General features: G+C 41.3%; 1 pseudogene; it reads right to left on the bottom strand.

Moving 5' to 3' along the window:
• Nucleotides 1-307: 307 nt before the first annotated feature.
• Nucleotides 308-425, bottom strand: LOC124620507 (annotated as a pseudogene).
• Between the last annotated feature and the right edge of the window lie 21,429 nt (nt 426-21,854).

The raw sequence follows: 21,854 nt of genomic DNA, 5'->3' as shown, positions 1-21,854 counted from the left end.
CGATAAAACGTGATTAATGAAGGTGGAGGAACAGATGGTCACGTGAGCGGTTGAGAAACGAAAAGAGAAAGAACTGTAAGATGGAAGCATTTGATTATTATTTAACAGCACTCCGTCTTCAGGCCACGAGTGGCCAACCGGGACCATCCGACCGCCGTGTCATCCTCGGTGGAGGCTGCGGATAGGAGGGGCGTGTAATCAGCACACCGCTCTCCTGGTCGTAAGATGGTATTCTTGATCGAAACCGCTACTATTCGGTCGAGTAGCTCTTCAATTGGCATCACGAGGCTGAGTGCACCCCGAAAAATGGCAACAGCGCATAGCGGCCTGGGCGGTCACCCATCCAAGTGCCGACCACGCCCGACAGCGCTTAACTTCGGTGATCTCACGGGAACCGGTGTATCCACTGCGGCAAGGCTGTTGCCATTATTTAACAGACGTAAATTATTTAACAGGGGGAAACTATTTATTTATTTGTCGTTGGTGACTGGAGAAAATACAAGACAACTGTTTACAACAGTTATACAAATTTTACACAGATACCCACAATATCAATTTCGTAAATGGGTTCATAGCACTAAGTCTAGACTGGAAATCCAGTCAGAAGCTTCTACAGACAAGTCGTGAAGGTGTGGAGAGAACATTCATATCTTACGTAATGTACTGTTTTGTCCTCTTCACTGCAGTCATATTCAGGGCAGGACTTCCATCCACACTGGTGCAGCACTGCAGTTTTGATCTGATTCAGTACGCGTCAACGTAGACTGGGCAGATGAAAGCCTGCTGGTCGCTCCCAGTGAGTTTTAATTAATTTCTGACGCTTCATGCAAGTTTTCTACTGCTTTTGATTGTTCCGGGTATCTTTTATGTTGAAATTCAGTGTCTCACAGACTGATTGCAGTACGCCACGATGATTTTCTTGTCTTCAGTCGCTGGTGAACTGATAATGAAATTTCTGAATGAACTGGTAATTCTCGATCGTTTTCTATTCTTGTCAACATACTCAACAATGTCTGTGATCGTTTTATGGATGACGGCGAAATATTACTAAGCACCGGTATTCAGTGTGTGATTGTGGGAATAATACACACTGTGATGAGGCGCACTGCTCGACTGGGCTGTGTGTTAATTATTTTAGTATGAGCACTGTTTATGCAGATGAAACAGCAGTATTCAGCGGCTGACTATGGAAGAAGTAAAGCTGATGATCTGAGGAGTGTTGCAATAGCACCAAAGGCTGTTCCTGTTAATTTCAGGAGTACAGCGTTCAAAATTCTTATTTTAGTTGTCACATACTGGTGATAGATTTTGTACGTCAAAGAAATGTGTAGGGTCGCACCTAGGCTTTTTGGAGTGTTGCAATACTGGAGAGACTGATCTCAAAATGTGATGTTACATTTGTAGTTTCCTTGTTTATCCTTTAGGTAGAAAGTTGATACAACAGACTTTTGATGATGCTGTCGGAATAGTTATGTTTGAACTATTCATCCAACGTCTTCAGGCATGTAGTCAGTAGTGTTTCAGCTTTCATAAAGCTTTGATCTTGACCAATGAAAGCGATGTCATCAGCGTAAATAAATTTCCTTGACGCTGTTTCAGGGAGGTCATACGTATAGAACATAAAAAGAAATGTGGCCAAAACAGAGCCTCGTGGTATACCATCAATTAAGTATTTTATGAATTCTACTTTTACAGTTCTCTGGGAACACCTGGAGGTATCTGTTTCTCCGCATGTTGCCAATTAGAGTGGTTAGTTTCCGAGACGGAATGACACTAACGAATTTAAGCAAGGAGTCTGTCATGCCAGACGGTGTCTTTGATCTACCAAAGGAAACCCCCAGTTTTACGTTTTGCTTCTCAAATCCGAATTTCGATTTATTTATTTATTTATTTCATTAACAGTACAGAGTAACCAACCGCCTTGAAGTGTAAGGAGGGTTGGATGCTTCTGAATCTAATAGCAAAGACTTCTCACTGTTACAGTCTTATAGGTATACAGTTGTTAATGCTTTAAAAAAATAATATAAAGAACATAATATACAAAGATTTCTCTGAAGTTACAGCGAATTGAATGCTTAACAATTGTTAAAATTTTTTCCGTATAATTTGTTGCTATCTAGTTGATGAGAATATAATTTATACAATGCAAATGTCAAAAAAAAAAGAAGAAAAAGAAAATGTAACACAATGAACGTGGTTAAGAATAATTTGTAACATAGAGAGAGCATGTTGGTTAGTAATCGCCTATTTCTATCTATTTCAGATGAGAAGTTCTCGGTACATTTCGAGTTATTCTCATCTGAAATGATTTGCGCTAATGTATGATTACACATATTATACAGATTAAATGCCGTTTGAGCACTTCATACAGGGAATACATGAATTTTAGCTTCACATGAGAAATACGCTTATGTTTGTAACTTGTTAGTTGAAGTAGAATATAGTTCATTGCTACTTGAATGCATTATTCCTTAAATAACTAAATACATTTCTGATATATGAAATTCATTGATTATAGCTTTGAATAGAGAAGAGAATATTCGTTGCTACTGTTACTACCTGTTCCTCACGTCTTGTTCCTTTTTAAATCCAACTTGCTCAACTGGGACGGTTTTGTTAATGGCCAAGCAGATTCTGTTATTAATGATCCTCCCCAGAAGCTTGAACATGACACTAAGGAGAGCAATGGGTCATTAGGTTCCAACTTTTGAGAATATTTTTTTTTTTTTGCTTTGGTACAGCAATGATCTTTCTTTCCTTGAAGCGGGATGGCAGACGATCTGTCTCTAAGACTTTTGAAAAGAAGGTGTTCTACCATTTGACACTGACTAGACCACAATGTATCAGGAACTCGGAATAAATGCCATCAACGCCTGTTGTCTTTCTAGGTTCCATGTTCACTATATACTATGGCCTCTAGTACCTGAAATGAGATGGAGTACTTAAGTGTTTGCAGATCTGACGATTTCTTTAATTTAGAGACATATCTAATTTCTCTTTTGGTTTGTTTATCTCTTGTTGACTTGGGGGAGGAGATAATGTAATGGGCCATATCATCTATATTAATGTTAGACTTCTGTCGTTTGGTGGTGTTAAAGTATCCAGCTTTCTAAGGACCAGGCCCTCCAACTGTAGTATGTATAGTCCAATGAAGCCACGGTTTCTTTTATACTGTTTTGTCTGCCCTCATTTAGTGATTGTAGGCGATCGGTTGCACCAGCAAGATCACCACCGTCTTCATCCCAGCCAGGAGGTTACCACAAAAAATGCAGTAACCTCATCATATTCATCGTTTTTCTGTACTCTATTTTTCTGAAATCTATTGTAGTTGTTGGCTTCTGTTTGTTGGGAAAATTTAGCCCAGTTTTTTTTAAATTTTGAAGTTGCTCTTTGATTGGATATGAACAATCCTGTCCGGAGAATTATTGAACGATGCTGCTGGCTATGGGGGAATCGGTTAAGACTCTGCAGAGAACCTCATCCGGCACGTTTAGGCACTGGGTGATGAAGTAAAGGTCAGGCGTGTAGTCCTTATTCCATCGACAGTAAAAGAAGATAGTCTTGTCTTTTTCGTTGTATATGAGTCTGAGGTATTTCTGATTCCATTCAGTCAACAAGTTTTGCTCATTTCCGTCGCATTCTTGATATCCCCATAGTATAAGAGTATATGGTGGATGTTGAAGTCCCCAGCGATGATACCTGGGTGTTGCGGTCAGGGCAGCGGTGGAGAAGGCCAGCTGCATCCTGATGGTTTGCACAGGCTGAGTATCGTCAAGTTTCCCGCTGTAACTGTGACTGTAAGGAAGTTGTCATCTGAAGCAGATGGCAGGACGTCATAGTTACTGATATTGCTTCTTATGCAAATCGATAATCAACATTTAGGGTAATACTTAGCAGTTACCAGCTTAAAGCCTGGAAGCCTGCTGTGAAGTCGTATTTCGCGTTCTACAAGGGCTTCTCGGATTAAGGCAATGTCTATTTGATGTTCTTTCAGTGTTTCGGTATAAACAATTCCTCATTACTCTGCTTCTCTTCTTGTATCTTCAGCTGAAAAATTAATACTGAAGGTCAAATATTACGAACCTGAGGGCACTGAGAACGACCTCTTCATGTATATTTACTTCATATTCTCTGACCTTAAGGTTTTTTAAGGCAGTTCGCCAAATCTTAACAATTGCTGCTCGCTCGGCACCACTAGCAGGAAACTTGCAGGGTGATGGAGAGGTAATTCCTGCTGAAGTAAGCAACAGTGGTCTGAGGTAGATTGACCCCATATGACATTGTGCGACTGTGACAGGTGCTTGGCCTCCGATGTAAGATGCACACTAACAATCCGGTGAAGTAAACTTATCGTATGGTGGTTAAGCAACTTGAGAAGCCGCAACCAACTTTACTGCAGGGATAAAGCATCGACATTCAGCCAAATAGACTTATGTAGCAGATGTAATGCACACTAGCATTCACGGTTAATTCTAATCATCTGATATTTTAACTACTCGTGCTGTGTAGGATTACAACGCAATAGCGGAGGTTCAACAGAATGAGTGATTACATAAATTTACGTTTTACGAGTAAATCTTGTGTAAATAGGTTCCGAAAGTTTCGGACGCCACAGAGGTGGGTGGACACTACTTGGATATAGCGACAGCGTTTTCTGCCTATTTGAGGCACAGTTATACTCTGGTTCCAAGTTGTTTCCTGATACATTAGGGATACCGTCGAGAAGAACATATGATTGTTGTTATATTCAGAACTAATTTACTTCTAGTTCAATACCAAAATTCTTTGGCACTTTTTCGCATTTGGTTAAAGAATAACATTTCGCTCCTACCTAAGTACTGAACACAGATTATAATTCATCTGGAGGAGAGGGTTGATATCTTCACGTCTGGAGCTTACGAAAACCTGGAATTCTCCAAAATAGAGGCGATATTTACAGGACGACAGAACCTACGACATACAATGAAACTATAATGGGCCCTGTCGCACTCACGAGACACCGTGCTACTTCCTGGACGACTTTTCATTTCCACACACGACATGTTGCTGTTTTCTTCTCAAGCAGCTTTCCACCCACTTTACGGAACTACCTGAAAATTTTAGTTCTCGAATTTTTCGAAGCAGTATGTCCTCATGTGGTAAGGTAGTTTCGGTTTGAAAAGTTCTGTACGTTATCTTACATTGTGCTCGCTTGACTTAAATGATCCATAGGACCACAGCGAGCGCAGGGTTTCGGCACACCGTCATAGATGTGCAAAGCTCTAAACGACTGCACCATAACTAAGAGGGCAATTGGCATTTCAGATCGGTATTCATACTTTTAACCCTTTTCTACGATAAAGTAGATAAGAAAGTCTTGCAATTTTTCCGGACATTTTCATTCCCAATGTGTAGTACTTTCCCGTACATGTTTCAAACTAGTTCGACAAAATAAAGAAGCACTCTGATCCTAAAACGCAGATTTAGATAGGTTTTAACAATGTTAATGATTTCAACGTTTGAAAACTTGATTATTGGCATGCCTCCTTCTGGTTCTAGTATCCTTCTACCAGTCTCATCATCTTTAACTGTCACATATATCGCCTTTGATAAGTCATGTTCTAGATAAAACACATCTGAATTCATCACTGCCACGATAGGGACGAGCTCATGACGCTACTAAGGAGGTGTAAAAAGATGGAGTTTTACGCCGACTGTATGTCTGTTTAGTCTCTGATATCTCTATGACTATGGCAGTTTGCCCATGTCTGCGAAACGCAAAAATATCGCTGAAGACGGAACCTCTCTGACATTGCATCTCAGTTATTTTGTATGCTTTGCTGTTATTGGAGTGAAGCGTCGTTTCTAGTGGTATGTTAGAAAACTTTTTCTTTATCAATCTTCCACAACATGTGATGTCAAAACCAAGAAGGCAATTAGATCACAAGGGTACGGAAGAGGACTTACATGTTGACGGAGATACGTGAAGCATCATAAATCTTGCAGTAGGGCCATTCCCAAGACGCACGCAGTAAGTGACTGCTACGCCATGCTTACTGGTAGCTTGTTGAGATTGCGAGAGAGCGCAAGAGATAACAGCTAGTAATTTAGTTGTGCACGCAAAGTTTCAGCAGATACGAAACAACTAAGCACAGCATAAAATCGGACTCGTGCTGCCGATCTGAATTTATTTATTTATTTGCGACAGGGTGCACAGCCGTGATAAACTTAAAAAAAGAAATATGTTACCTGCATCAGCTTTTTTCATTTCCATTTTATTTTTATTTTATGTATTACGACGTAGTAGTCATTCTCAGGTAACTGCATACACAAAAGAAAACATAGTAAGAATAGAAATTACACTGCAAACTGAATTTTATTTTTATTTTAGTTTACTGCATATGAAGTCAACCACGAACAGTCCATGAAGTAACTATGTGACTCTAACTTGAACCATATGCAGTTAATGGGATAAGAATTGTAAGAGATTTTGTATTAGCTTTTAGCCCGATTTTATTCAAGTGGCTGTAATCAACGACTGCTTTGTAATTTCATCCCAATTATTGTTTTTCTTGTATGTATGTAGTTACTTGCGAGTGGCTACACAGTCGAAACGTCGTAATACACAAAATAAAAATAAAATGATAATGAATAACAGCAGATACGGGACGAACTTCTTTCGTGACTTCATTGAATGAAATCTTAAGTGTTCCAGCAGACCAGAAGTTGGAACGTTGCCCAATGTTTGTTATTCTGTTGTTTGGTGTAACGTGGCGCTACGTGTAGGAGAAATGAAAGACTGCAGAACTCAAGTCTGTATGTCGAAACATACCATACAATAACTGACACAGCGCAGCTTCTGTTAAATTTAACACGCACAACGCCCAAGTGCTGCCCGCTTCATTTACCAATTAAATGCATTGTACTTATGTTTCCTCGGCAAATGGCGAAACTGAGCACATTCCGACACGTTTGCGTTTGAGTCTAGTAAATTTAAGTACGTTAGACGACCAAAAATGAGACTTACAGAATGTGACCCGAAAATGTCTTCTGTGGAAAGTAAAATCATACTTGCGAGCGATCTATTCACAAGACCAATAATGGTGTTGTTACACGGAATACCAAGCCCACTTGAGCATGTACGTCAGGCTGCTAATCTGCTAATCATCAAACTGCAGCAATTTTGTGGAAATACTGAAGCTTGGTTCAGATTCTGGACCAGCTGCCACTCTAGACGATAACAATCCAAGGTGTCAACCACCAATAAACACACAATTTTTGGACATGTGGTTTTATATGCACCTAAATGAAAGGCTGAATGCTTTGTGCCATAAACTTTTCCCTTCTTTTTATTTGTGAATTATGTTCAGTAACCTGTAATCCCTGTTTGTTATGATACCGTACCTCAACCGCTAAAAACATAACTGTCATAGGATCAGTTCAATGCCCATCCGTCCGTCTCTCTGTCTATTTGTCTGCCTGTCTTACAAGACCACTTTTACTTAGAAACGGGTAGACATATCAAGTTGACATTAATGTCACATACTAAGGTCTCCGGTTTCGTGGAGGTGCAAAAACTTTAAGCTTCTAAGTCAATGCATTCAACAGATATGGCCATTTATGTCATATATTTCGATACTGGCAAACTCACTCATTATAGCTTATAGTGTACTTTCCGTTGACCTAGAATCATAAAATTTGGCAAGAAGCAAGGCTTCACAGTACAAGCAAAGGAAAAAAAGCAAAAAATCTTAAAACTGTAATTATATAGTATAAAAATATCCCATTGCATTCAGCATCTGTCGAAAGCATAATAGAAAATTAGGACTGCAGGGAAACATGAAATGTACTGTATGTTGTAGTGATGTTTTGGTATGCAAATGACAATATTTTATTATATCTTCTCTCTCTACATATATAAACTGAAGTCCCTTGTACGTTTCCTTGCGTACGTCCAGTCTAATCTTAGGAACTACTGTAGAGATTTTGATACGTTTTTGGAATTCCCGCAACCGATAACAGGCGAAAATCGTCGACATGATCGATTCCCGGCATGTATGAACTATAAAAAACAAAAAAAAGTCGGAACAGTCCTTGAAAGCCCGACGGTAACCACCGGCCACCATGTCATCCTCAGCCCGCAGGCGTCATCGTACGCAGATATGGAAGAGCATGTGGTCAGCACACCGCTTTCCCGGCCGTTGTCAGTTTTTGCGACTGGTGCCGCTACTCCTCAATCAAGTAGCTCCTTAACGGGGCTCACAAGTGCTGAGGGCACCACACTTACCAACAGTGCTCGGCAGACCCGGACTGTACCCCATCCAAGTGCTAGCCAAGCCCGGCATGATTAACTTCAGTGATTGGGTGGGAACTGGTGTTACCACCGTGGAAAGGCCATTGGCCTTGTATGAACTACGTATATACACAATTAAGTTCGTACAGAGCCCTCAGTGTTCTAGTACTACTTCCATTTGGCCAATTTTTATCTCCTCACAATACTACAACATTTTGTACCAGTAGTTTTATTTTAAAATAATTGTGTAATATAGTGGTTCCAGATAAGTTATTATATTACAGTCCTTGTTAGTCTCTCGTTATGTAAAAAGCAACATTTGGAGTGCAGATTTCGTAATGTTAAATTGCTATTTCTTTGTGCTTACGATTTTGTGATCTCTCACATAATTTCTAGACACATAACTGCTCAAAGCATTAGTTCCCAACATGGGAGTAATTACTTCATGAGGGGTAAAATTAAACTCCCTGATGGGTAAAAACTAAATCTAATTGTTTAGATCACGAAACTAAATTATTTTTAAAATATCATTACTGTTATCACTATCTCGTAAGTCTGTAGTACCGATTACACAAACTAAAAGTAATTACGTTTTTCTCAAACAAGCAACACAATGTGATAGAGGTTACAGCTTGTGAAACTAATGGAAAAACATCATCTTCCTCAAATAGTGCACCCACTTGCAAGATTTCGTCCCATAATTTTAACTAAGCTGTTCTTAAGGATTTTCTATCGGAAGTTTAAGGGAGACCGCGACCGATAACGGAAACTACAGTGCAGCCTAACTGCTCATGAAGTGTCTCTCATCGTCTACTACAAAATTAATCATAAAAGATGGTAATGTTCTTCAGGAATTAAAAATGATATCCTTTATGAAACTTTATTTAATTTCAACAATGGTAACACACCTACACATTCATTTTGATGAAACTAAAAATTCCAAAAATAATTAACCCGGAAAGTCGCACACCGTTTGACATTCGTGTTTCAGTGAAATGCTGTTATACACTTCCTGTCTCAATTTTGAGTATTCCTGTCTCTTGACTTGTTCAATGGATGTTCATTTGACAGACTCCGTATTACTATCCTACCGCACTCCCGCGGTCGCTATTAACTAGCGTTGTCGGCGCAACGCAGCAACCCCCTGTCCACCAGAAAAGGCGCGAAACGACAGGAAGTAGTAGAAGCAGAAGTTCGCCAGCTGACACATGCTGTTAGGTAGCTCACTGGTAAGGATATCGATGCCGCCAGCCTTGTGCAATACACACACATTTGTAGTTTCTACCATGACTCTACGATAGTGCAACTGAGACATGTATCGCATACGCTTCATTTTCTCGTGAAAATGCCTTTTCATAACTGTAGGTAGTTCCCACAATTGTCCTGAAATTGCTTCATTATTCACTTGGCAACAACAAATTAACTAATTGAGGCCGCCCGGTGTGGCCGAGCGGTTCTAGGCGCTACAGTCTGGAACCTCGGACATCGATGTGTGTGATGTCCTTAGGTTAGTTAGGTTTAAGTAGTTCTAAGTTCTAGGGGACTGATGACCTCAGATGTTAAGTCCCATAGTGCTCAGAGCCATAATACTAATTATGTAGTAGCCAGTAGGCCTACAGTACTGCAGGGTCTACAAACTATTATTATTATTAGCGAATTCGCCCCAGAAAATGAAGACGTTAAGCAAATAAATCGATCAATTTTTCTTTGATTTCTTCTTGTTCTTCCAATAGGCTTTCATTTTTTTCCGAAACGGCTTGCTTACACTCATCTGACCACTTTGGTCTGAATTGTTTTTATTTTGGTTGCTCTGACATAACTTCCCATTTCTTTGCTTTGTGTCTGTAGGTGTCTCTTTCTAGAATGTCGGCTGGTCTTATGTTTGCATTATTTAGGTTCTTTAGAGTTTCATCTAGCCAAGGTCTGGAATTCTTAAGTGACGTTAAATAATTTACTATTCTCTTTGTCAATAGATTTTCTAATACTTGGCTTAGATGGCCAAGGAATTTCATTCGCCTTCGCTTAATATCAATTTCGATGTTCAAAAACTTTTCTGTTGTTTTGATTGATTGTAGCCTATAACCGTCTTGGGTATGTCTTTCTCCTAGAGTCTTTCTGATGATCTTTCTCTCTTCTTTTTGGTGCCTTCAAGTTGTTGTTTTCTGTTAAGGATTAATGTTTCACTTGCGAAGAGGATTGCTGGTTTTATGACAGTATTGTAGTGTCGAAGTTTTGCCCCTCTCGACATTGATTTTTTGCTATAGAGGTTTTGCGTTAACCCTAATCCGTTTTTAATATTTTGGTGGTGATGTTGCTGTGAGAGTTTTTCAGTACCTGTCGGTTAGATGAATTCTCCGAGGTATTTAAAGTATGGGACGCTTTTAGTTTTACCACATTTTGTTTTCAAGCTTGTAATTTCTGTTTTTGAACAAAAGAATTCAGTTTTCTCAAATGAGATTAGTAAATCTACTCTTCCTGCACATTCTTTGCGTAATTCCAACTGTTTGACTGCAGTCTGCTCATCCTCTGTTAGTATCGCCAGATCGTCGGCAACGGCTGTTTTTGGCAACGCCCAATCACATTGGCTTACAAACCCCACATTTCTTGAGTTCTTTTTCCCATTCTTCCATAAATTTGTCTAGAACAACGTTGAACAGATTAGGACAGAGTCCATCACCTTGTCTTACATCTGGTTGAATGTTATTATTATTATTATTATTATTATTATTATTATTATTATTATCATTATTATTATTGGCGGCGGTGACCAGACAAAATGCACTGGCAGCCAGCAATCTCTCAATTTCCGAAGTTCAGAAGTAAGGAGTCCAGCAATCAAGAGATTTACAATATGTAAATATAGTGCACCCAATTCAACTTGGTCAATTTTAAATGGGGGTGCAGATGAAGCAAGTGCCAGCAGGGAGACGAGTAGTGCAGAGGAAACATGTTTTGTGGTAAATCTCTACTCTCACTGTGGATTGTTAGCTTCTTTGCTGAGAAGGAGTTTTAGGCAGCACTCGCGATGCATTCAGACCGGTTTCATCATCCTTTAAACAAAAGTTGATACAAATAAGCACTATCAACTGTCTCATTAATTTAGTTTGTGCTTAAATAAAATACTTCCAACCACTGAATATCACTTATCTTTAAAGTCTTTAAAAATAATAAGATTTAAAGTAATTTTTTTCATTCCGTAGTTCAGTTTCCTGCTGATGTTGATGATGGTGACGGGAGGTGGGGGTACCAGCAAACATCTGATTACACTCAGGAGTAGTTTCAGAAAAGTTGGGAATCACTGGTTTAAAGAGTACTGTTAACCTGTGTCCATTGCTGCTTACAATGTTAGATCTGGAGATGAAATTTTCATTTTATCCACGTAGGTAATCTAAAATCAATGTCTTGTTGCTTGCCAAGGAGAAATATCTTCCTATGTACAGCTGTATTCAGTGATGATATAACGGCATTGTGATCGCTAATTCTCTGTTTTGCACATATAAATCGAGAAGTTCGGTTGCGTTTTTCACCAAGAGAGCTAAGATGCTACCTCCACGAGTCGGTTCTCTGGTTACGTAAATTTTTATCTCTATTTTCAAAATCGAGCGTATCTGAGGCCAGAATAAGGCAATCCTCACTTATGAGGACGTTCTCTGGACAGCCGATTGGATACAGGAAAACTTGTTCATCAGTCATTTCAAGTGATCGACCACTCGACCATACAACCAAAGCGTGATCATGAAACTATGTATGCAGCCAGCCATATCCCATATTGCACATTACAGTTTCCATACAGTCCATTATTTGGCTGCAGGAACCCTCTCCCATTAAGCGAACATAACATATAATACTTGGCAGATTTCTGTGTATGGCCGATTACACAAACATCTTAAACACAGTTAGGAATTCAATTGACGTATCTGTGTTACAGGAGCAACTCGGCGTCAGGGGCGATTTGGGAACGCTCCTATGCTAGTTCAAATGGTTCAAATGGCTCTGAGCACTACGGGACTCAACTTCTGAGGTCATCAGTCCCCTAGAACTTAGAACTACGGAAACCTTACTAACCTAAGGACATCACACACACCCATTCCCGAGGCAAGATTCGAACCTGCGACCGTAGCGGTCGCGCGGTTCCAGACTGTAGCGCCTAGAACCGCTCGGCCATCCTGGCCGGCTCCTATGCTAGTGCCGTCTGTCGCAGGACAATGAAGCCAACACGCCATCAGCTGGAAAATTTTAAGATAGTACTACACCAATATAAGCTACTCATCCAACTTTTTTTTTTCTTTGTAGCTCGAGAATTAACTAAACTTCCTGTCCCCGATTCTAGAGTATACTTTGCACCATGTTCTGTCTGAGCGTCACTTCTTTTCGTTTCTACAAGCTCCCAGTATCTAGCAGCATCTAGTTAAAGAAAGCAGTTTACCGCAGTCTTACCAAGGCTTCTGGAAATTTACGTAACTTCTGTATGTTTCCAGTAATTTTGAATAAGAATGGGATGGAACAAGTGATGCTTTATTTCATCATAAAAATGTGGTGATATTTTTTTCTCCGATGTAGCACCGGATCTACATTCTGCAATGACCTATACTTTCATTGTGAGAATAAGGAGTGGGAGAGGAAAAAGACAGGGAAGAAAAAGAGGAGGAATGTGATGACAAAATGCACTTTCGATAAGGAAGCTCATGGAACACGAAAGCCTGTGCCATCACCAACAACAAGCAAGTGTTATGCCTTGCATCTACCCTAGATGATGAATGAAAACCAGAAACTTCGTTGCAGATGTAGGTTGCCTGGGTGTAAGAGTTTCACATTCGTGCAGAACACTAAATGCATTATGCACGGTGTTTCTGTAAGAGCATGCAAAATGTAACAGAAAATAGAGAATGCTCCACTGAACATTTGAGACAGCGGACCTGGGGTTGGAGAAGCTAGCTTAGGAAGATTGGAAGTACACCTGTCTACCGCTTTGTCTGGCATTACCGTTTTCCAACTTATTTTCAAATAACATGGGTACAATTTTACACATACTGGGCTGGGTTTACTTGTCCATAAGATGGCTCTTTTGTGCCGTATTTACATTGTCCCATGGCAGAACGTGCTACAAATCAAAGGCAGACGCAGTCATTACTTACAAGGGGAGGCCGCCAATTGTGAAATTCAGATTCGATTCATACTGCGCATAATAAAAGCTCATGGCCAGAGGTGTAATGTGGCAAAGCACCAAGATGCACTTCTTAGCCGTTGTCGAGAAAATCGACAGTTAAAAGAAACCGTTGCCGTGAAATACTCTCTACGCTTAATAATTTTCTACAGCGTCGTTGCGCAGCGGTAAGCGCTCGGGTTCGTAACCCGAATGGTCGCCGGATCGAATCTCGCGCCTTGCAATCTTTTTTTTAGTATTTGTTTTTTGTAATTCAAATATATATATATATATATATATATATATATATATATATATATATATATATATAAAATTCCCGGCAATCAGTTGCAACAATTATGCATATAATAAGTTGTTGAAAGTCGGTTGTCGTGGAAAAACTGGCGACTTCGAACATCATTATGTTTTCCGCAAACAAAGTTGTATTTCACAAATGTTATTAATTGTCTTCATAATGTTAACCACGTATAGTTAACGGAAGACGTAGAAACGATATTCCGAAACGAATACGTATACCGTAAGTCAAACGTTCGAATTAGAATAGAGACCCCACGAACACAAATTTGCTATGGCAGGTATGAAATATAAACTCCGTTACTCGCTCGTTACACTTGAATGACAGATGTTGAATGGGCCGAAACGAGCCACCGCATAGCAGCGTAGTTGCCTGCTAACTTCGAAAGAAGTTAGATGCAGTCCCTAGTGCAACTTATAACGTCGTCGAAAATCAGTGCGGACGGGAGAGCTTTGGTACACCCTGTTAAAAAAAACGGAAAAATGGAGGCGGTACAATTGGAGAGCGATCCGCCTTCACCAACATGCATAAGCAATTCATTAATAGTTTATATATATATATATATATATATATATATATATATATATATATATATATATATTTGAATTACAAAAACTAATAATAAAAAAAAATTGCATGGCGCGAGATTCGATCCGGCGACCTTCGGATTACGTACTGAGCGCTTACCGCTGCGCCACGACGCTGTAAAAATTATTAATCGTAGAGAGTATTTCACCGCAACGGTTTCTTTTAACTGTCGATTTTCTCGACAACGGCTGAGAAGTGCATCTTGGTGCTTTGCCACATTACACCTCTGGCCATGAGCTTTTATTATGCGCAGTACGAATCGAATCTGAATTTCACAATTGGCGGCCTCCCCTTGTCAGTGGTTTTCAGAGACGTACAGCGCAAGACGATGGAGCAGTACCGGTACAGTATTTCCTGAACGCTGTATTGGAAGAGGAGGTCCTATTCCATGGCTTGCGAGGTCACCTGACATGAATTCCCCTGGTTATTTCCTATGGGGTATCTAAAGTCAGTTTTGTATGAGACCCCAGTGGATACGGGGCTGGAATTAGTTGCCAGAATTGTAGCTGTCTGTGATACGATGTGAAACACACGAAGGATATTTCTCAGGGTGCCTCAGAATGTTGCCCGCCGATGTCATGCTTGCATCGAGGTTGATGGCCATCAGTTTCAGCAAATTTTGTAAGATACAGTACAAATGGTATGTTCAGTGTGTCAATGATGGTATTTGCAGCTAACTGTAACTAATGTAAATAAAAAAAGTACACAATAATGTGATGTTATTCCTATAATCTTTTTAAGTTGGCTTCTCCTACCCCAGATTCCCTATCTCAAACTGTTCATTGTAGCATCCTCTATGTCCTGTTAAATTTTTGCACACCCTTACAGAGACACCCTTTCACGTACAATAACACAATAACATTTCATTAGTATTTAGAGAAATATTTTTGATGTATTTCTGTCGTCAATTTATAAATAAAATTCGTTGGGGCAATCGCTGAAAACATTTTATTACTCGTTTAGAAAAAGCATTTGAGGTCTCATGCACGATCTGATGAAGAGCATTAGCAGACATTAGCATGAGATGGTCCACCCTTCGTCTTTATGACAGCTTGACGTCTGCTGTGGGCATTAGAATGTGTGAACCACATCATCCATTTAAATAAATTAGAATTCTATGGTGTCATGGGCAGTGCTGCAAAATGGTTCAAATCATACCTCGCTAACAGGAAACAAAGGGTGTCAATTCAAGGGACTAGTGAATGAAGTCATCAGTCATCATCAGAATGGGAAGAAATTACATGTGGTGTCCCACAAGGATCCATCTTAGGGCCATTGCTTTTTCTAGTGCATATTAATGATCTCTCATCAGTTACACTGCCAGAAGCAGAGTTCGTTTTGTTTGCAGATGACACAAGTATTGCAATAAATAGTGTGTCGAGTGTAGTTCTAGAAAGATCTGCTAATGATATTTTCATGGATATTAATAAATGGTTTAAAGCCAACTCACTGACATTAAACTTCGAAAAGACTCACTATATGCAATTCAGAACCTGTAAGAGGTTTCCACCCAGCATATGCATAAAATATGAAGAAGAGCATATAGAAGAGGTTGACAATCTTAAATTCCTGGGATTACAACTTGCTAATAAATTCAGTTAGGAGGAGCACACCGCAGAACTGCAGAAACGCCTTAACAAATCCGTATTTGCAATTCGATTGTTAGCAGACATAGGCGACATAAAAATGAAAAAGCTTGCATACTTTGCCTACTTTCATTCCATAATGTCATATGGTATAATATTTTGGGGTAACTCTTCAATTCAAACAAAAGTTTTCAGAGTCCAAAAGCGTGTAATACGTATTATTTGCGGAGTAAATTCACGGACGTCCTGTAGAAACCTCTTCAAAGAACTGCGTATTCTAACTACTGCCTCTCAGTATATTTACTCCTTAATGAAATTTGTCCTAAATAATATATCTCTTTTTCCAACAAACAGCTCAGTTCATACATACAATACCAGGAACAAAAATGATCTGCACAAGGACTTCAAAGCACTTACTTTAGTTCAAAAAGGGGTCCACTACTCAGGAACACTCATCTTCAATAATTTGCCAGCAAACATAAAAAATTTAGTTACAAATAAAGATCAGTTTAAAAGGAGCCTGAAAGACTTACTAGTTGCCAACTCCTTCTACTCCATTGACGAACTTTTTTATATAAACAAATGATGTATTATATGTATTCATACTATTAGTATTGCTATTTCAGCTAAAAAAAAAAAATTGTCATGTTCCACATCCACGAGGATCTCCTCAGAACGGATCCATGGAACGATAAACTAATCTAATCTAATCTAACCTGAAAGTCTGTGGAGGAAAGACTGCCTTCTTTACGATAGGTGCATTATCACGCTGACACAAACAGTCATCGTCTCCGAACTGTTCCTTTGCTCTATTCAATACACAATGTCGTAATATGTGTTCACATGCTTCTGCAATAGAGTTTTCTTAAGTGCAATAATGCGACCACACCCTAATCTAAACTCCTCTGCAGTCACTGTAGGTACTTTACAAGGTGGCAGCTAACGTTCTCCAGCATTCGGCGAAACCAAACCGCTCCATAGAATTGCCGCAGGACAAACTGTGATTCATCACTCAGAGTCACCTGTTTACAGTCGTCCGTTGTCCAGTAATGTCGCTGTTTACACCAAATCAAGCGCCGCTTAGTACGGAGTAGTGGCGTATCAGGAGCTTCTCGACCGTTGCACCACCATCCTTTTTAACTCGCTACCCGCAGTCACTGTGCTATACTCTTTTCATCGTAAGAATAAACCCGATGTAAAAATTACGCCATGTATTCTTCCGCGTTTGCTTGAATCTCATTGGGTTTCGTTTCACGTGGAGCGGAAGCCAAGCTGTGACCAATACAGTCAAGTATGATCGTAAGGATACGTTTTATGCTGCGTTACATGTCCATAGACTGAGCGATAATGCAGGACAACAGCATTACCGGCGCATTAAACTAGGAACAGCACTGCCCAGCCAGCGGTTCAGCTAACCTGTTATGACGTAAGCAGTTGCAGTTCAAAGGTAGAAACAGACGAGCAAAGAAACAATATAGCTGCGAATGTCATTTAATTTTTAAAGAGAATGCAATAATATTTGGCAAAACTCCGATATTACCGCGCGCTTCTTAGATACCCAGACGGAAAGCATAAAATGCTCTCGTTCTCACCTTTCATAGTATTCTAATTACAAAAAAGAGTGACGAAAGTTTCTAATTTGAACACGGAGTAATTTTTCTGAGTGAGCTGTGTGTAATGCAAAAGCATGCTGCAGGGATTTCACCGTAGTGTTGAATACAGAAGCCACTGAATGTATTAATTAAAGTCAGTCGTCTGGTAGCCTCTTAGCTCCTTCGTTATCCGAAAGGGAGGGATAAATTTCGGTACTGGAACAGTCAGCTGCTACGTTGATAACGAATCGGTCAACAACAGAATCCACGAAGCCACCCAGGTGTCACATTTTATCGTCTCCTTTTATGATGAACCGTTCTATATCCTGCCAGCGTTCGACAGTGACACGTGAAAAACCTGCGTGCGTTAGTTCCAGTACGTCTGGAAGCTTAACAATCTTGTTACTTCTCGGCCCAAATCCCGTAACTTGCCTCCAGATCGGCGCTGTTACATTCATATTGTAATGGTATAGTGACAAATGAAAAATGCAGCATTTGTATGGTGTGCTCGATGCTATGAAAATGATTGTTTTTCATGTTTCTACGACACTTATCTACATCTATAGTATAAAACAGTGGACATAGTCCAAAAAAAGAGTATTTGGTTTTTCATTTTTGCCTTCAAAATAAATCGTTATTTTTCCTTCATTTAAGCAACTTTTATTAAGCCTTTCATAAAATATCGATAATTAAGAATTTATATGTCAAATGAAAACAGGAATTTCGCGTGGAATATTTAATTAGAAACAAGAAGACGTGCATTATTCACAAAAAATTATGATGAATTTTATAATTATGAGCTGTATGTATTTCCATTTGATGGAGGGAAAACGATAACTCAAACGAGACTTGAACCGCCGAACCATGAACTATGTATTTGGGTCTCAACTCTGTCTAATACCGTTCCTCGGAAAACTATAAAGCCAACTGTCTCCGTAAATTTATGAAAGACATCAAGAACAACCTATTTCTCGGAACTTTTGAACCGTGTTCCACATGTGTGTTTCGGTACGGAACAGGAAGTGGCATCAGCCATTTACAGACTACACATCAACAGCGCGTCAATCAGAGCGCAACAGTGCAGAGGCTGTGACTGAACACGATTTTTTAAACAAAAACTGCACAGCTAAAGCGTGATTAAGAAAAAAGTTGATGGCTGTTAATACATTTGAATATCATAAAGTTTCATTTAACGTAACTTGGTAATAATACATCTAATACATAAGTAGGAACCGCTTCCAAGAGTGTAACACCAGTGCACGTGTTATACGGCTTCTGTGTTTGTTTACATCAGGTTTATTCTTATTATGAACTTAGTACACCTGGACTGCTGGTAGCACTGTGGAGCTCACGGGCATTTCCTTACGCTGATTTCATGCAATTTTTTACAACCTGCTTCTGCGCTTTTCGAGGGTCTCTGTCAGTCCCAACATGAAGCCTGCCTAGTCTTGACTTCCTGTGTGGTTCTTCCCTCCTGTTTCCTCTTGACAGTCAAATATCCAACAGTCTACTCGGGCAGCTTTAGAACCGTTTAAATATCCCTGATGGAGCTGTTTACTCTGGTGACATTCAATGACTAGTCCGCGTTCGAAATAACTGAGGTCTCCTGACACTTTCTACTGCTACTTTACTGACATCACAATGCTCCCCGCCTCCTTTTATACTGTCTGGTGGTCAATTCGCACGAGACAGGGGTGTCTGGATACGTTCTTAAGGTAGTGTATGCTACATGCGCTAATATTTTGGTAAATAACACTATTTCCTTTTTTAAAAAAGAAGTACACTACTGGCCATTAAGGTTGCTACTCCAAGAAGAAATGCAGATGATAAGCGGGTATTCATTGGACAAATATATTATACTAGAACTGACATCTGATTACATTTTCACGCAATTTGGGTGCAAAGATCCTGAGAAATCAGTACCCAGAACAGCCACCTGTGGCCGTAATAACGGCCTTGATACGCCTGGGCATTGAGTCAAACAGAGCTTGGATGGCGTGTACATGTACAGCTGCCCATGCAGCTTCAACCCGATGCCACATTCATCAAGAGTAGTGACTGGCGTATTGTGAGGAGGCAGTTGCTCGGCCACCCATTGACCAGACGTTTTCAGTTGTTGAGAGATACGGAGAATGTGCTGGCCAGGGCAGGAGTGGAACATTTTCTGTATCCAGAAAAGCCCGTACAGGACCTGCAACAAGCGATCGTGCACTATCCTGCTGAAACGCAGGGTTTCGAAGGGATCGAATGAAGGGTAGAGCCACGGATCGTAACACATCTAAAATGTAACTCCACTGTTCAGAGTGCCATCAATGCGAACAAGAGGTGACCGAGACGTGTAACCAATGGCACCCCATACCATCACGCCGGGTGATATGCCAGTACGGCGATGACGAATACACGCTTCCAATGTGCTTTCACCGCGATGTCGCCAAACACGGATGCGACTATCGTGATGCTGCAAACAGAACCTCGATTCATCCGAAAAAATGACGTTTTGCCATTCGTGCACGCAGGTTCGTCGTTGAGTTCACCATCGCAGGCGCTCCAGTCTGTGATGCTGCGTCAAGGGTAACCGCAGCCATGGCCTCCGAGCTGATAGTCCATGCCGCTGCAAATATCGTCGAACTGTTCGTGCAGATGGTTGTTGTCTTGCAAACGTCCCCGTCTGTTGAGTCAGGGATCAAGACGTGGCTGGACTATCGGTTACAGCCATGCGGATAACATGCCTGTCATCTCGACTGCTAGTGATACGAGGCTGTTGGGATCCAGCACGGCATTCCGTATTACCCTCCTGATCCCACCGATTCCATATTCTGCCAACAGTCACTGGATCTCGACCAACGCTAGCAGCAATGCCGCGATACGATAAACTGCAATCGCGATAGGCTACAATCCGACCTTTATTAAAGTCGGAAACGCGATGGTACCCATTTCTCCTCCTTACACGAGGCATCACAGCAACGTTTCACCAGGCAACGCCGGTCAGCTGCTGTTTGTGTATGAGAAATCAGTTGGAAACGTTCCGCATGTCAGCCCGATGTAGGTTTCGCCGACGGCGCCAACCTTGTGTGAATGCTCTGAAGAGCTTATCATTTGCATATCACAGCATCTTCTTCCTGATGGTTAAATTTCGCGTCTGTAGCACGTCATGTTCGTGTGTAGCAATTTTACTGGCCTGTAGTGTAAGAGGCATAATTTTCGGAATGACTCTGGTACTTGTGTGGCAGTGTATGTGAGCCCCGGGCGCCCCTGCCGCTGGCTGGTTGGTGGGGTCGTTGCGCCCGGAGCCGCGGCGGCTGTCTGGCGGGAGCATGCGCGCGGCCGTGTCTGTGCTGACCTGGGGCAAGAGGCGGCGGCGTGGGCCAGGCTCGCCGGCCCAGCTGGGGCTCGATGGCCCACTGACTGCGAGGCGCACCAGCTGTGGCAGCAGCTCCACGGCAGCTGGCCTGCCCGGACTCCAGCAACCACGGCGCCGGACGCTCCGTCTGGGGCCCAGTCGAGGGCTCCGTGTGGAACTCCCCATAACCACAAATTAGGATTGGCGGGAATGAAAATAAAAAAGGTAAATCTGGAGGGAAAACCGAGACTGCATCTGTAAAGATGACGTCGATTTTGATCCGATGACGGTGTATGCCACTTGGGGGACAATAAATGTACTGTGATTCTTCAGTTTCTCCCGGCGTATTTGTTGATCGAACAGTCCACGGGTATACTGCCGGTTCATAGTGTCCAACGGGCACCATATTTCGGCGATCAGACATGTCGCCATCGTCAGGTGCGCTGACGAACTGAGCTCCTGAGGGCGGGCGGCTACAATCTCAGCAAGGCTTGGGACCCGGCACTGAATGTAATTAAGAAGACTCTCAGCAAGAAGTACGAACTGGCGACCAGGGCGGACGTAGCAAGCACATCGACGTTACGGCAGATTCCGACGCCCACGTCTTCGCGACCGCCGGCGCGCGGGGGCGGACGGCGAAGAGAGCGGCCCGCGGGGAGAGGGGATTTAAATCGGCCGCCCTTCCTCAGCAGCTCAGTTCGTGAGCGCACCTGACGATGGTGACATGTCTGATCGCCGAAATATTGTGCACTATGAACCGGCAGTATACCCGTGGACTGTTCGATCAATAAATGTACTTATAATGGTTTCAACATCGTCCGCCAACAGACAGCGTACTGGCATAGCCACCAGAGTGCCATCTGTGTCTACCTTTTAACAGAGAAATCCTACAGCTAGACGGCAAAGTGTGCTGCAAACGTTTCAAGCAGCGGGTAACCACGCAACGGAGACGCAACTGTTTCCTACAGCCAACAGAGCCAGTTTGAAATGGGCCAAATTGTGGCCTTCCGAGTGGCG

Source organism: Schistocerca americana, chromosome 6 (assembly GCF_021461395.2).
Source record: "Schistocerca americana isolate TAMUIC-IGC-003095 chromosome 6, iqSchAmer2.1, whole genome shotgun sequence".
In the NCBI taxonomy this organism is placed as follows: Eukaryota; Metazoa; Arthropoda; class Insecta; order Orthoptera; family Acrididae; genus Schistocerca; species Schistocerca americana.
The sequence above is the reverse complement of the archived record's forward strand: the minus strand, read 5'-3'. Positions and strand labels throughout refer to the sequence as shown.